The following is a 17,660-nucleotide window of genomic DNA, read 5'->3' as shown; positions in this document are numbered from 1 at the left end:
TTGGTTTGGTTTTGTCAGATTATCACTGGTTGTTCTAGTTACGATAATCTATTTGGTTCAGTTTTGGGTATCGATACATCAGTTCGTTTTGGTAGGCCTAAGTTCTTGGTTCGAGTGCACATATTTGTTCCGTGTTTTGTTTGTTTTTGTGTTCCGGACTGAAAATGGTAAGTCGGAAAATGTTGTCTTGTTTTAGTTGCAACAGTGACTCACGATTGGAGGACTCTTGTCTGGTTCCTCCGATTGGGACTCCCCTATATGATTTATATTGTAAGTATGGCGTGGGTCCTATAACTTATAATGAGATATGGGTTCGCTATTGTAAGAAGGATGGTGTCCTTAGTTGGCCACTGCATGGTAGTTTTGAGCAAGAGATTCTCGACAATTTGGAAGCGAAATTGTTCAAGAAGAAAGCCCGGCCGGCAATGTTTGATTCCTTCCGTTATTGGCGGAAAGAATCCAAACAGAGAGAAATGAGAAGGTTGAAGAAAGAGCAGAAAGAACAAGAAGAGTTAACTCTAGAGCAAGCGACTAAACAGTTGCAAGCTAACGAGTGTGAGAAGGTCATAGATGTAGCCATTAGAGAGCATAACTTAGCGATTGACAAGTGCTATCCTGCCTTGCCATCGAAAATGGCTAAGATACTGGAGGACTCCGAAAACGATCCTCTGCTATCTTATCTGTTACGATCACCTCCACCGTATGCACAAGGTGCTACGACTCCACTCGTCCCGAATGTTCAATTGCCGGTTGCTGGACAACCTGGTGCTCCTGCTCCTATCCCTCAGAATCAAGTTCCTGTACTTCCTGTGATGAATGTGAATGTTCCTACAGCTCCTCCTCTTCCTACACTGCCAGCCACTATACCTGCCTCTGTACCTACTGCTCCAGAAACTATTTTCCTCGATACTCCTACTGCTTCCTCATCTATTCCTACCTCCACTGCATTCTCTATGTCTGCGAGTGTACTAACTCCACTTTCTGTTCGTCGAAGAATCACTGATTCGGTTACTAATATGTTGTCTCCTATATATAAAACTTTGATTAAGACTCCTACTCCTGACTCTGTACAGAGACGGAGTCAGCTTCCGAGTACTGAGGAACGGGGAGTTTTAGACTCCACGGCTCTCAGATGGATTTCGAAGGGTAGAAGATATAGTACGAGAGATGTGCTAGACACATTTATGCAGTGGGGAGAACCAACGCAGCGATACGTCTTTGATGAGATGTGCTCGTTGTTACGTGAAGAGATAGAAGAAGACGATGTCGAATCAGATTTGGAAGATTTAATTAGGGTTCAAAAGGAGTTTGCTGCTGGAATGATAGTGGGTGAGAAAATAAAACAAGCGATGGAACTCATTTTAAGTTTTAGGAATGATCCATCTCTTCGTTCACCAAGAGATTTAGAGAAAGGTAAAATGAAGCTAAGTCGCCAATATCCTATGAGGGAAGTTCCTCCAATCTGGCGCGAAGCAGTGGCACGTGATGATAATGCTGGTATTGCAGGTGCTCCAGCGCAGTTCCAACGAGTGTGGATACACATTCCATGGAAGCGAGCAGAAGTATTAGCAGTAAAACAGGCCTTGCCAGATCCGCGTAAGAATCCAGCCGGATATTACAAGGAATTAACACAGACAGTTGAGGCTTGTATAATGAACTTAGCCGACATTGATATGTTGTTTGGTAATGTAGTTCCGCAACCAGTGTGGGCTAAAATTCGTAGAGAAGATCATCAAGTTGCTTTAGGTGGTGATTGGGCAGCTATCACTGCAGCAGATAATCAACAAATAGGTGGTGCGAAACCTGAACCTTTGATCGCTAATCTGCCAGGTAGAATAATTGATCTAATGAAGACTCTGATGCCAGCATTGCGTGTTAATTGGGACAAGTTGTCAGCATGTAAGCAAAAGAAAGACGAAAGTGTCTCGGACTTCTTCACGAGGTTCGAAGAAACTTTTGTGGATCATAGTGGTCAGGACATGAGTACAGAAGGAGGACAAAGATTGTTTGTCGATAAATTTGTGCATAATTTGTTACCTGAATTATGCAATAAATTAAAAGACTCAGAAAGTGCGTGGGCTGTATCTACGACAGCGCAAATACTTGCGACTGCGCAGTACTACGAAAATAGAGATAAAGAGGAGAAGGAAAAATCAGAAAAGAAAACGAAAGATTTAAAAACTAAAGTTCTTTTGCAGCAGGCGTATCCGCCTCGCACGAACCAAACTAATACGCAGCAAAACTCATACCAAAGGGCAGATTATAGTACATCAAGACCTCAATATCAATGGAATCAATGCGCGTACTGCAAGAAAGAGGGTCACTATAAAAATGAATGTCCGATCTTAGCGCAAAATAATGCAGCAGCAGCTCAAAGAGGTCGTGGTGGTTTTGTGCAGAATTCTAGAGGACGAGGACGAGGTGCTATGCCTCCACAAACGAATGATCGTCCCTCCAATCACTTTGATCAACGAAATGGACAATCTGTTCAACAAAATAGATCTCAGCAATATCTTGTTGAAGATTATTGTGAAGTAGATGAGGGTTTTCAACAAAATGGGTACTAGGACAGCCATGGACAGAGAGAGGGAGTAGTATCAGTTCCAGTGGATCAGAGTGGGCCTTATGTCGCAGTAGCAACATCAGGTGTAGTCGAACCGTTTCTGTTGGATACTGGTGCCGCAAAAAGTTCTATCATGCATGCGAAACTCCCTGGCGCACCTTTGTCTGGCTCAACAAATGTTTCCGTAGGTTTTTCAGGCGCCCCTGTGTACAACCCGATATCTGGTCCTTTGTCTATTTCTGTTGGACCGTGCCAATTGAAAGCACCCCTGATTTTAACGACAGGTTGTAATGAAAATCTGCTTGGTTTAGATTTGTTAAAACGACTATATGCGACATTGTACTGTTCTCCGGAAGGGGTACAGCTTACACTGGGTAAAAATATCACTTCTCCAATGTACTTGTCAATGGACGCACTCCCGCCGGAGCTACGTTCACTCCCTGATTCTCTTTGGGCGACTGGTCCTAATGATGTAGGTCTCCTAGAAATCCCACCGTATGTAGTAACTTTGAAAGCAAATGTGAAATTTCCAAGAATTCCCCAGTATAAAATATCGACCGAAGGTGAGCGTGCACTTTTATTGATTGTGCAAGACTTGATTAAGAAAGATGTAGTTGAAGAAACTAGAGGAAATGTCTGTAACAGTCCTGTATTACCGATTCTGAAGCGAACTGACCCTACAAAACCTCCAGTTTATAGGTTTGTCATAGACCTTAGAGAAGTTAATAAGATTGTAATTCCGCAGTTTCCTGTAGTACCAGATATTACTGCCTTGTTAACATTGATACCTGCTACAGCTACATGGTTCTCAGTTATAGACCTAAAGAATGCTTTCTTTAGCATTCCGATAGCCGAAGAAAGTAGGGATATTTTCGGCTTCTGTCTAGGAGGTCGCAGTTTCAGATTTAAACGCGCTCCACAAGGCTATTGTGAAAGTCCATCCATTTATAGTCAAGCTTTAAAAAGTCAGCTAGATTCTTTTGTCCTTCCTCCATGTTCGGCTCTAGTGCAGTATGTAGACGATCTTCTAGTGGCTGCCGATGACAAGGAAATTTGCAAAGCAGCTACGATTTCGTTATTGCATCATTTGTCCAATTTGAATCATAAGGTATCACCTTCAAAAATGCAATACTGCTGCCAAGAAGTGACCTACCTAGGTCATCTCTTGTCAAAGGAGGGAAGGAAGTTGACCCCAGAAAGAATAAAAGCAATTACGCAGATGAGTGTTCCACGCACACAGAGAGAGGTACGTGCCTTCCTAGGTATTACCTCTTACTGTAGGCAGTGGATCCCAAATTTTTCTCTTTTAGCAAAACCGTTGGTAGCTTTGACTGGGAAAAATGTTCCGAGTCCGGTGCCATGGTCTGATGAATGTCAAGAGAGTTTTACTGAATTGCGAAAAGCATTGTGTTCAGCTCCTGTATTGGGTACACCTGATTACAGCAAGCCATTCACGCTCTACGTTCACGAAAGAGAAGGTTGCGCGTTGAGTGTTCTGACACAGAAATTTGGTGATAAACAACGCCCTTGTGCGTATTTTTCATCAACATTAGATCCGGTAGCCAGAGCGTTACCTAGTTGTTTGAGGGCTACAGCGGCAGCTGCAGCTTCCATTCGACAATCTGCTGGTTTGGTGATGAACAATATGCTAGTGGTCATGGTTCCTCATGCAGTGGATACACTCATGAACCGAACGAAGACACAACATCTTACTAGTGCGAGATTATCTGGTTACGAGCTGACATTATTAGCGAGTCATATTCAGATCAAAAGATGCAATGTATTGAATCCAGCAACATTGTTGCCGACTGATCAGGAGTCGAGTGATTCTGAGCCACATGACTGTTATTTCAAAACGGAGGAAGAGACAAAAGGACGTATCGATTTAAAAGATACTCCTCTATCCAACCCAGATGGTACGCTGTATGTGGACGGGTCATGTTTTAAATTGGAGAATGGTGATGTGACTGCTGCTTATGCGGTAACGACTTTGAAGACGATTGTGGAGACTGCAAGAGTGAGTCAGAATTCTGCCCAAGCTGCAGAATTAATCGCTCTTACGAGAGCGTGTGTTTTAGCTAAGGGAAAGAGAGTGAATGTGTTTACAGATAGTCAGTACGCATTTGGCGTGGCCCATAGTTTTGGCCGGTTGTGGAGAGAAAGAGGTTTCATTACGTCCCATGGGACTAAGATCCAACATGGTCAGCTAGTTAACGACTTGTTGGAATCTCTAACCTTGCCGACTGAAGTTGCGATTGTGAAGTGCAGTGCTCATAAAGCAATCACGGATGATGTTGGTCGTGGGAATGCCTTTGCTGATGAAACTGCTAAGCAGACAGCTAGAGACACGATGAGTAGAATGTATGTTGCTACGTCTCCAAGATGGATTGCTGAGTCTGGAATGTGTGAGGACACTATGGAAAGTGTGAAAGAGATTCAGAAAGAAGCGACTGAGGAAGAGAAACGTGTATGGAGAGAAAGTACGGGCAAATTGGACTCGAATGGATGTTGGATTGATTTGACAGAACAGCAGCGTTGGATGTTGCCTGATGCATATGTGCTTGCAGTAGTGACGATGGCACATGGAGTTGCGCATATAAGTTCTAAAGGGATCTGTAAGATGTTAGCTCCGGTCTGGAAGAATGAGGGAATCAGTAAGTGTGCAGAGAGAGTGGTGAAAAATTGCATGGTGTGCTTGATGCATAATCCTGGCAAGGGAACTCCAACTCCAGCTGGTCATTTCGCTCCTCCTTCCTGTCCCTTTGAAGTGATTCAGTTAGACTTCATTCACATGGAACGCTGTAACAATTTAAAGTACGTCCTGGTGGTAGTTTGTGCTTTTTCCAGGTGGATAGAAGCATACCCACTAAAAGACAACACTGCCCTATCAACTGCCAAAATTCTTCTCAAGGAATTTTTCCCTAGGTTTGGAATGCCACGGATTGTATGGTCAGATAACGGAAGTGAGTTTATAGGGAAAGTTATGCGGAGTGTGTGTGCCGGTCTAGGAGTGAAACAAAAATTCCACAGTGCAAACCATCCCCAGTCTGCTGGTTTAGTCGAGGGTTATAATGGCACTCTGAAGCTTAAGATAGCCAAAATACAAGCATCCACAGGTTTAGCCTGGCCAGACGCACTTCCTTTGGCCTTGTTATCAACGAGAGCAACAGTGCATTCTAGAATAGGGCTTTCTCCATATGAGATTGTGTTTGGCCGCCCGGCAAATATTTGGGGTGTGCCAAGACCTAAACAATTGTGCTCCATTGAATATCCTATGTTGATAGACTACCTTTACGACTTGACTGCTAAATTAAGTCTTATTCATCAACAGGTCTTCGATGCTTTGCCAAAACCTCCGGAGAGTCCAGGGCATCAGCTGAAACCCGGCGACCACGTGGTGGTCAGAAATTTTGCGAGGACAAAGAATCTTCAACCTCGCTACATCGGCCCCTTCCAGGTCCTACTGGCAACGAGGACAGCCGTACGTGTCGCTGGCCGTAAGCATTGGATTCACGCCTCTCACGTAAAGCGTGTTCCTTTGCCGCTGCCCTACGACGACTGGGTGAAGAAGGGAATTGGTGCCTCCGAATCTGAAATCACTCCGAAATTTATCCCTTTCAGCGATGCCGATTTGATTACTGACACTTTGAAACCTGACTCTCCTCCTGAAAAGACTCCTTTGAACACTGAACATTTGACTCCGGCATCAGAAGAAACTTTGCTATCTGCGAACTTAAACTCTGCAACAGCTGCTAGTAATACACTATTCTCCGATCAGACAGTACCAGCGAAGAAGAGATACAACCTTAGAAGCCATAAAAAGGACAAATAAAGCAGGCAACTGCATATTGTGATTTTTGATATATTGAACTTTTGCCTTCAGCCAGGAAGTTTGCTATTGTTTATTGTTTTTAAAAATTGCCTTGCCGTCTGGGTAGCCGTAGGGTCGTGGCTGTGTGCCTAGTTTGAATTTGCAGGGGTCTGACACAAGGTCGATCTTTCTGTTGGTTCTGGGAACTCCCAGGGCTGATAGAGGCATTTTCATCTACGTACACATCATCAGTGGTCGCGAGCGGATTGTAGAAGATGGAGCTTCCTGCGCTGCAACGAAAGAATGTGATTTACGTTCGCAGAAACAGACTTAATAGAATTCTTCACAGCAAATGTTTCTTGATGCAATGTGCCGTTACATTTTTGATTGTTTTAGCAACATTGGTGGGTGGAATCGTCTTTAGCATAAATTTGATTTTTGTGCCAGTTTCTACAGTACCTCCTCTTGATCCTGCTATTTCTACTGTTTCCTCTATACACTCTTTTCACCCGTTTCCGGAACATGAGCAAGCCAGACGCTCAGAATTCACCAACAACACTTTTGTACAGCTCTTGCACCAACACCAACTGGTAGTTAACACTACAGACTGCTGGGTATGTGGCTTGATACCTCACACTATGGATAAAGGTATTCCATATCTGGTTTTGCCTTATAGCTATAATGGATCATTTCAGGCCTTCCAAACCATCTTTGCTTATGCCCTTGAAACCTATCCTCCACGTCCACCACGTTCAACTAAATATAACTCTGCTAACAAAGCTTTAGTCCAGGGAATTATTGACATGGTCAAAGACGTCAATAATACTCCATCATACCCTAGAGACGAATTGCGAGTATATTTAAGTTGGAATACTTCAGAGTATCGCCTTAGTTTAGGAGAAAGCAAGAGTAAAAGCTCAACTCCAATCTGGGTCGTACCCCACCGAGGTCAGGTCTGTTTGCAAGGTAATGGGAGAAATCCGAGAGCTCAGCTAGGGAGGAGTGAGTGCGTAGAGACTTATGTGTTTCCGGCTAACTCTTCCCCTGCCTTTCTTACTGCTAGGGGTACCTATTTCATTTGTCGAGACAGAGCTTATACATGGTTGCCTGCCGACTTCTCAGGATCATGTTATATTGCTCGATTATTGCCTCCGACATACACTGCTTCATCCGATTACCACAGAACAAGAGTAGCGAGAGGTGTCTTCAGCAAGGAAGATACCGCTGGTCAGGAAGCCGGAGACTTCTTCAAAGGCTTCCTTCCGTTCTGGGGACCTATGGCCAATAGTAGAAACATACGTCAGCTAACACGGGTAGTTGAATCTACTATTACTGAAACTGCTGGTGCCCTTAGCAATCTGACAGCTGAGCTTCAGGCGGATAGGCTCATGACGTTGCAGAACCGTATGGTTCTAGACGTTATACTTGCAGATCGAGGTGGGGTATGCAGAATGATCCAATCGAGCTGCTGTGTCTTTATTCCTAATAATGCTCCAACAGTCTATGAGGCGATCTCTAAGTTGCACAAGATTTCAGACTCCATACATGTAGACAAGGGAAACTGGTCCTTCATGGAGTGGTTTTGGACTCTGATCTCAGCGTGGGGATGGAAGGTTCTAATGGTCATTGGTGTCATCCTAGTATTCCTATTCTCATGTTGTCTGATTATCCAGTGTGGTCCTGCTCTGTGTAGTCTTTGTGCTGCGACTTGTCTCAGAAAACCACCTGCGTTTGGAGAAAAGACACGAGAAAGGATGATGATACAACAACATGTCACTGACCTGATGAGCATAGAGCTAGATTCTGACATAGACTGAGTAATTGCCTATGTAAGGGCAAAAGGAGGGTCTGAGGTTCCGTGACGGTTCTGTGACGACTTGAACCCGTGTTTTCAAGTTTGTCGGAAATACCTAATATTGGTATCAGTGAACCGCAAATGATCCATTTAGTATATCCTAGTGTTTTCGCTACGCTACGAGCAAGAGCACTCCTTCCATTGACATATTTCTGATCTACCCATGGCATCCATCTTAGATCATGGCCGCCATTTTGTGTTTCCTTGCCCTCACATATGCAATAGCCTCGGATCACTTCATTCACTCCACTTTGATTAAGGACACGTAGCCTTAGCCGGAGATTCACCTCTTACATGACACGTGCACCTTAAACCAGATCACGCTGTAGCTGCATGACTCGACAAAGGCTGCCTCCTCTGCCCGAGGCCAGCCCTGCCAAACTGGTCTTCGTGTCCATTGTACCTGATCATGATTAGGCGGCCGAAGCCGGTAGCCTTGCCCATTTACAACCCACAAACATCCCTTATCCCACTTTTCTATCTTCCACACCTGGCTCTGTTTCTTTCTTTCTGAATCTTTATTAGGGGGAGGTAACGAACTTTACGATGAGGCGGTCCGGGTCCTGAATGCAATATTGACAGGGAATTGTGACAAACTAGTGGGAACCCCTCTCTTCGCAATGTTTGGCCTCAGATATTATCGACGGTTCCTGTGTAACACCAAATATTTATTGTTTTAGACACAAATATTTATTGTTTTAGACACAAAGGTTTTGGGAATGTATTACATGTAAAGAATTTGCCCCTAGCATAAAAAACCGTATATAAGGAGCAACCCACTTTGTACAAATCGAACAGGCTCCTAGTCTCTGCCCGTGTGTAGATTCTGTGACTTCTGTGTCCCTGCAGTAATAAACCTTTGGTCTTTGACGCCACCATCGAGAAGCCCGTGTTTCTGTTCATTTGTGCACCAAGGCAGGTGGAACTCCGGGGTCTTTGGGTGTTGTACCCTGACACCTCTGGACGGAACCAAAAAGTCCAGAACTCCACTTCTTTGTTATAGCAAACTGAAGCTGTGGTCTCCCAGTGTAATGCCTTCAATGTGTCCACTAACCCTTGATCCACTCCCAAGGAGGTCATCAGGGCCCATAACTTCTGTCTGTTGACATGATCAAAGGCCGCTGAGAGATCCATGAACCCCATATGGATAGTCCCCTTGGCGGCAATGGTATATTTAGCGGTGAGGAGATACAAGTTTAAGCATTGATTTGTTGTGGATCTCCCTTCTCTGAACCCATATTGTACATCTGTTAAAATATGATTGTCCTCTGCCCAAATTTGTAGACTATTTAAAATCACACGTCCCAAAACTTTAGCCGTTACATCTATTAGTGATATAGGACGGTAGCATTGGGGATCATCCCGGCTGCCCTTTTTGTGAATTGGGACAATGATTGCCGAGGACCAAGAACGAGGCAGTCCTGCCACTACTGCCTCGTTCAAGACCCTAGTGAGGATGGGTGCCCACAAGTCAATATTGCTCAAATAAAGGTCAGGGGGGATGCCATCAGGGCCTGGCACTTTATTTTTTGAGAGCCCTTGGATTGCTGATTTTACTTCTCCCAATGAAAAATCTAAGCTTACGGATACTGCTATTTTTGCGCCTTCCTCTTGCAGTGCCATCCCAGTATGATTGTAAAGGCCAAGATAGTGGTTGTACCATTGTTCGGGGAGAATTGCATTCACTATATATGGCCCCCTTGGGTCTTTAAAACATGGGTCGTTAATGACTCTCCAGAATGCCGTCATATCACCCCTCTCTGCTGCTTCCCTTGATACTGAAGATACTGATACATGTTCCTCTCGTACCTTTCAGACTTTGTCACAAAAATCCGAAAGTAAAGGAGGGTCAGAAAACAAGGAAGAACGTGTGAAGTCCAAAGACGATTGATATGTTCAGAAAAACAAGAAAACCCAACTCACCAAAAAGAAGGTAGCAGGTCTAAAAATCAGACATGCCAAGGATCTTGAGGACACAACTCAAGAAAGGGGAATGGGCTCAGACAATGTTGGACAGCGCAGCAGAAATCACTATAGCTTGAACTTGAAGGATCATCTGGAGACAGTGGACTTGAATGAATACATCCAAGTTGAAACTGCAGATAGCCGGATTAGTTCTCCACATAAGTTATATGAAATAACACTCCGGATGGAGGGAGACATACCAAGAAAGATAAGAGAACTCTTTTGGGAGTGACTTTCTAAGGGCTATGACACTCTTCTAACTGAACAAGACTGGCCACCACAATTTGTCAGGGATTGCCCACATGGCGAAGACATCATTATGCCAACCTTCTCCAACCACATTCCAATTTATTTAAAATATACCTAAGCTAGGAAATGGGCAGTTGCCCAGGCTCCTGCATTATACAAAAATCATGTAGGATGGGATGAGGATTCTTCTCAGCATAAGTTACGGTTAAAAAATTGACCAACTGCACAAAGGCAGTACCCAGTTAAGCAAGAAGTTAAAAAACAGGTCAGGGAGATCTTAGATCAACTTGAATATCAGGGGGTGATTGAAACATGCACCCCGTCAATGAACAATTAAGGGGACACAGCGTCACTTCTGTTGTCTCCCTCAGGGATTCAAGAATAGTCCTGGGTTATTCTCAGCAATGGTAACAGAGTTACTGCAAACTTATGATGATGAAGCATCGTCATATGTCGATGACATCTATCTGACAGACGATGACTTGGATAGGCACTTGAATAGGGTGAAAACAATTATATTGGGATTGGCCTCTGAGGGTTATAAATTCAATTTAAAATTTTTTTTGAATTGCCCATCTAAACGTCCTCTTTCTAGGATATGAACTTTCAAGTGAAGGCAAAAGCCTAGCAGCCAACTTTCTAGAGAAATGTGCGCTGCTCCAACCTCCAAAAACGCTGAAAAACTTAGTCGATTCTAGGTTTCCTGAATTTCGGAAGAATATACATTCTAAATTACGCAGAAAGGGTTAAACCTCTCTATGAATTCATTAAACCTGATTTCAAATCATTTAATTGGACACAAAAACACAGAAATTTTGCGTTCATTACAGACAGACATGTTAGCAACTAAACATTTGCAAACACACGTAAACGTACGCAACTTAGTGATCCGAATCATTCCAGGACAATGCGGATTCACGTACTTAACTTTTAACGAAGGTGAAAAAGTACCAATAGCTTAAAAATCACAATTGTACATACAAGCATAAATGAAATTCAACAGAAAAAATTCTGACAGCGGTTCGTACTGCAGTAGCAAAAGAGAGAGCCCTCGCACAGGGCAGGCGCATTATGGTCGTTACTCCGGTACCTACTTTAGAGGCAGTGACAAAAGCGAGCATTCCAAATGCTAAAGCTTTACATCTGAGATGGATACAATGGGTTAATCCCCTTCTCCAACCACATTCCAATTCATTTAAAATATACCTAAGCCAGGAAATGGGCAGTTGCCCAGGCTCCTGCATTATACAAAAATCATGTAGGATGGGATGAGGATTCTTCTCAGCATAAGATACAGTTAAAAAATCGACCAACTGCACAAAGGCAGTACCCAGTTAAGCAAGAAGTTAAAAAACAGGTCAGGGAGATCTTAGATCAACTTGAATACCGGGGGGTGATTGAAACATGCACCCCGTCAATGAACAATCCTTTGTTTCCCCACTCCAAACTGGACAATACATATCGTCTAGTTTTGGATTACAGACTTTTAAACTCTTGTTGCAAAACATTTGCAGTACAAAATGCACACAGTGCAGCACTAATGAATAACATTGTGCATAAAAAATATAAAACAACATTTGATATTTCTAACGGTTTCTTCTGTCAAAACATTGCACCAGAAAGTAGGTATCTGACTGGTTTCTCAATTAAGGGGACACAGCGTCACTTCTGTTGTCTCCCTCAGGGATTCAAGAATAGTCCTGGGTTATTCTCAGCAAGGGTAACAGAGTTACTGCAAACTTATGATGATGAAGCATTGTCATATGTCGATGACATCTATCTGACAGACGATGACTTGGATAGGCACTTGAATAGGGTGAAAACAATTATATTCGGATTCGCCTCTGAAGGTTATAAATTCAATTAAAAAAATCTAGAATTGCCCATCTAAACGTCCTCTTTCTAGGATATGAACTTTCAAGTGAAGGCAAAAGCCTAGCAGCCAACTTTCTAGAGAAATGTGCGCTGCTCCAACCTCCAAAAACGCTGAAAAACTTAGTCGATTCTAGGTTTCCTGAATTTCGGAAGAATATACATTCTAAATTACGCAGAAAGGGTTAAACCTCTCTATGAATTCATTAAACCTGATTTCAGATCATTTAATTGGACACAAAAACACAGAAATTTTGCGTTCATTACAGACAGACATGTTAGCAACTAAACATTTGCAAACACACGTAAACGTACGGAACTTAGTGATCCGAATCATTCCAGGACAATGCGGATTCACGTACTTAACTTTTAACGAAGGTGAAAAAGTACCAATAGCTTACAAATCACACTTGCATACAAGCATAAATGAAATTCAACAGAAAAAATTCTGACAGCGGTTCGTACTGCAGTAGCAAAAGAGAGAGCCCTCGCACAGGGCAGGCGCATTATGGTCGTTACTCCGGTACCTGCTTTAGAAGCAGTGACAAAACGAGCATTCCAAATGCTAAAGCTTTACATCTGAGATGGATACAATGGGTTAATTCCCCTGCTGCAACAGATGTTGAATACTTTTTTGACCCATATTTGAAAACACAAGCATTTCTACCATATGAACAATAATGTCCTCTGCCTACTGAAATTCTGCCTCTAGACCAGTATGAATGTATAATTGATACTGACGGATCGGCTCAACCTGCTACAGGGGGTAAAAAAGCCTTTAGTGGGGTGTGCGCAATAGTTAAAGGTCACTGACGCGATGGCAAATTTCGACCAATGTTTACTAAAACTCAATCTCTAGGAGATCGTACAGCTCAGTGAGCCGAACTACAAGCATTCAAGATGGCACTTGAAAATACAGATCGCAAATTCCCCACAATCATAGTGTGCGAGTAGTATTATTGTGTTCAATCTTACAATGAATACTTGCAAAACTGGATTCAAAACGGTTACAAAGATGCAAAAGGTGGCACAATTAAGCATAAACTGCTTTGGGAACAAGTAGTTCAGTTACGACAAGGACTACAAAACATTCACGTGATACATACGCTGAATCATCAACATGATGGCGTTCACGTTGAAAGGAATTCATTGGCTGACGAAGCCACGAAAGGGCTGTGCAAACGGCTTCCGTAGCTGCAATCACTCATTCAAAAACGAAAATAATGCTAGCTGTCAATGCTTCAAGCACAGGCAGTGTTGCAGTGTTACCTATAAGTTTCCACTCAAATACTCATATATAATTGATGCAAATTCCGTTCCTTTTGCTCGAATCCCTGGAGTCGGGATAGGGTAAATCCAAACAGGAAACGTAGAGTAGCTTTGATATACAAAGCACATTTGGGAGAGGGTCTGATATATCAGGGGATCTCTAAGACTATACTAGAATTGAAAGAGATGTACTGGTGGCCAGGAATTAATGCACACATTCACACATTTGTAATTGACTGCAAAAACTGCAATAGAGATCGCAGCACAGAACGCTGCCAGATTACGGACTATAGCACAGCCAGCCCAGTACAGACACCATTGTTAGACAGCATTGGACTGTCTACACGCGGACGTCCCTGTGGACAGATGTGGTCCCACAAATATTAAAACAAAGGTTAATTTGGATGTGGCCTTGGCGCTCGGCTGACGCTTAAACTGTTATAAAAGATTTGTGAGTCTTTATCGGCACATACGCAGTTGGCACGCTAGATTCTGGCCAGGGTCTGGCATTTAGCGCTCAAGCTTACAAGGAGACCATGGCTAAACTAGGCGTTGCTTTGCGGTATTCTAGTCCATTGCATCCCGAGGGAAATTCGGTTGTGGAGAGAAAAAAATGGGACGTAAAGCAATCTATACCAGCTAGGGTTTGAGGTTCGGGTGACGGGTGGGTCAAACATCTAATAAGTGTCCAACGTAGTCTTAACAATCTGCCAAAAAGTTCTCTAGGGGGAATTACTCCATATGAAGTCCTTTTTGGGACCAGAATGTTAGTAGCGGCCCTCGATTGTCAGACTTCAGTGGTACACCAAAAACCTTTTGATATCAAAGACTGTTTGGCTGTTTTACAGGGCTTAAATGAAATAAGAACGTAAAAAAGTAACGTGATCCTGAAGCTAACCACCACTGAAGAGAAACTGACCGTCCCAGCAAGGCCTGTCTGGATTCCTAAGCTTGGGGATCTAGTCAGAGAGAAGATCACGGACAAAAAGGAATTTGGGACTTCTTACAGACAACCAGTACCTGTCCTAGCAATCCATAAATCAAGAACGGTATGACTGCCACCCCTTGCTGGTAAAAAGGAGAACAGGTTTGTGTCCATCGACCTGGTCATCATGTGGCCGATACTAAGCAGTAGGCCAAGTGGACTCCGCCAATGTAGCAGACGCCCTAATCTAGCTACTATCCAAGAGGTTCAAGCTGAGAGACTCATCACCTTTGAAGAATATGTAGTACAAAATGAAGGACTATGCAACAAAGCTATGGAACTTTTACCTCTTGAAACCCAAATAACAATTCGTCAAACGCCTGTCTACAATGAAGTAGCAACTGACTACACAAATGTAACAAGTGATCAAGTGGTTCCAGCGAGTTCAATGAATCGTGATGCAATCCCGGCTATTTCCTTAACTTTGATACGTTTTCTGAGGATCTCAGCAAGCCTGAAACGAAGCCAGTAAAAAGAACTTTGAAAAGAACAAGCAACAAACCTTTTTCAACACCTGGAAAAGAGTTATCTGGTTTCACCATGGATTGAACTTTGGATTGTGTTGGGTGTGCTTTTGCTTCTAATTTGGTTGACTCTGTGTCGGCATTTACCAAATGAGACCCAAAAGAGCATGTGGTTGAATGCTTCAAATCAGAATTTATTTCTTAAACAACAAAAGATAATCGGGGTGGAATCCGGGTTTATGGAAGGTATTCTTCAGTTGCTGCCTTCCCTCAGTCCGCTCCTGCCGTGAACCGTCTCCGGGTAGCTCAAACAAAGAAAAACAAGCACTACTGTTAGTGCAATACTCGCGGTCCGTAATCAAATGGGGAAAGGTGTGAGGGACAATACACCGCCTTTGGAATACAGTGTGGAATGGGGCAATCAGTCACCAGGGAGGGAGGAAAGGAAATTAGCCGAGTAGGCGCCCAGCGGGTCCAAAGATTTCACGGATACGGCGTGGTGTGATGTACCCCAGCTACCGCTGATGTCGGTGCACCCACCCCACACCCGGGTTCCCACAAGCGTTCACGCACCTGTTGAAGCCACAACCCTCCTGAGCCATGGCTGGGCACTGCTTCCTCCTCCTAACAAACGTAGGCCCTCTTTGGTAGGCAACCGTCCTCCGTCTTGCTCCTTCGATCAGCCAGTGGTTCTTCAGCATCTTCACGGGCTTGCCTGGAAGCGTCTTCTCCCTTCCAGTACTGGACACTCCCTCCTGCGTCCTCCCGGCAGATATTGCTCTTGTCGTAGAGCTCGCCCGGCCTCCAGGGGGCGTGTCCTGAAACCTTCGGCGATTCCTTAACGGGCCAGCTGTAGGCTTGCACAGGCTCCTCACTGTCCACAGAACTCGTGGCTGTAGGGGAGAAAAGAGAGCACTCGGTGGAAGTGTTTCCAATCTTGAGCTTGGGGGCGCTGGCACCCGACACATCCCCCCCAGAGTCTTCCCGTTCGGGGATGAGGGGACATCTAGACAGAAAGTCAGCATTAGCGTTCAGGGAACCCTTTTGGTGGAAGATGTCAAATTTAAAAGGCTGGAGGGAGAGGAACCATCTCATGACACGGGGATTGTTGCCCTTGTTCCTACACATCCACACAAGGGGAGCATGGTCTGTATAGAGGGTGAAACGGCGACAGTTGCCCAGGCTCCTGCATTATACAAAAATCATGTAGGATGGGATGAGGATTCTTACCAGCATAAGATACAGTTAAAAAATTTACCAACTGCACAAAGGTAGTACCCAGTTAAGCAAGAAGTTAAAAAACAGGTCAGGGAGATCTTGGATCAACTTGAATATCAGGGGGTGATTGAAACATGCACCCCGTCAATGAACAATTAAGGGGACACAGCGTCACTTCTGTTGTCTCCCTCAGGGATTCAAGAATAGTCCTGGGTTATTCTCAGCAATGGTAACAGAGTTACTGCAAACTTATGATGATGAAGCATCGTCATATGTCGATGACATCTATCTGACAGACGATGACTTGGATAGGCACTTGAATAGGGTGAAAACAATTATATTGGGATTCGCCTCTGAGGGTTATAAATTCAATTTTAAAAAATCTAGAATTGCCCATCTAAACGTCCTCTTTCTAGGATATGAACTTTCAAGTGAAGGCAAAAGCCTAGCAGCCAACTTTCTAGAGAAATGTGCGCTGCTCCAACCTCCAAAAACACTGAAAAACTTAGTCGATTCTAGGTTTCCTGAATTTCGGAAGAATATACATTCTAAATTACGCAGAAAGGGTTAAACCTCTCTATGAATTAATTAAACCTGATTTCAAATCATTTAATTGGACACAAAAACACAGAAATTTTGCGTTCATTACAGACAGACATGTTAGCAACGAAACATTTGCAAACACACGTAAACGTACGCAACTTAGTGATCCGAATCATTCCAGGACAATGCGGATTCACGTACTTAACTTTTAACGAAGGTGAAAAAGTACCAATAGCTTACCAATCACACTTGTACATACAAGCATAAATGAAATTCAACAGAAAAAATTCTGACAGCGGTTCGTACTGCAGTAGCAAAAGAGAGAGCCCTCGCACAGGGCAGGCGCATTATGGTCGTTACTCCGGTACCTACTTTAGAGGCAGTGACAAAAGCGAGCAACTTAGTCGATTCTAGGTTTCCTGAATTTCGGAAGAATATACATTCTAAATTACGCAGAAAGGGTTAAACCTCTCTATGAATTCATTAAACCTGATTTCAAATCATTTAATTGGACACAAAAACACAGAAATTTTGCGTTCATTACAGACAGACATGTTAGCAACTAAACATTTGCAAACACACGTAAACGTACGGAACTTAGTGATCCGAATCATTCCAGGACAATGCGGATTCACGTACTTAACTTTTAACGAAGGTGAAAAAGTACCAATAGCTTACAAATCACACTTGTACATACAAGCATAAATGAAATTCAACAGAAAAAATTCTGACAGCGGTTCGTACTGCAGTAGCAAAAGAGAGATCCCTCGCACAGGGCAGGCGCATTATGGTCGTTACTCCGGTACCTGCTTTAGAGGCAGTGACAAAAGCGAGCATTCCAAATGCTAAAGCTTTACATCTGAGAT

Source organism: Lissotriton vulgaris, chromosome 7 (assembly GCF_964263255.1).
Source record: "Lissotriton vulgaris chromosome 7, aLisVul1.2, whole genome shotgun sequence".
Taxonomy (NCBI): Eukaryota; Metazoa; Chordata; class Amphibia; order Caudata; family Salamandridae; genus Lissotriton; species Lissotriton vulgaris.
This window is presented reverse-complemented; position numbering follows the sequence as displayed.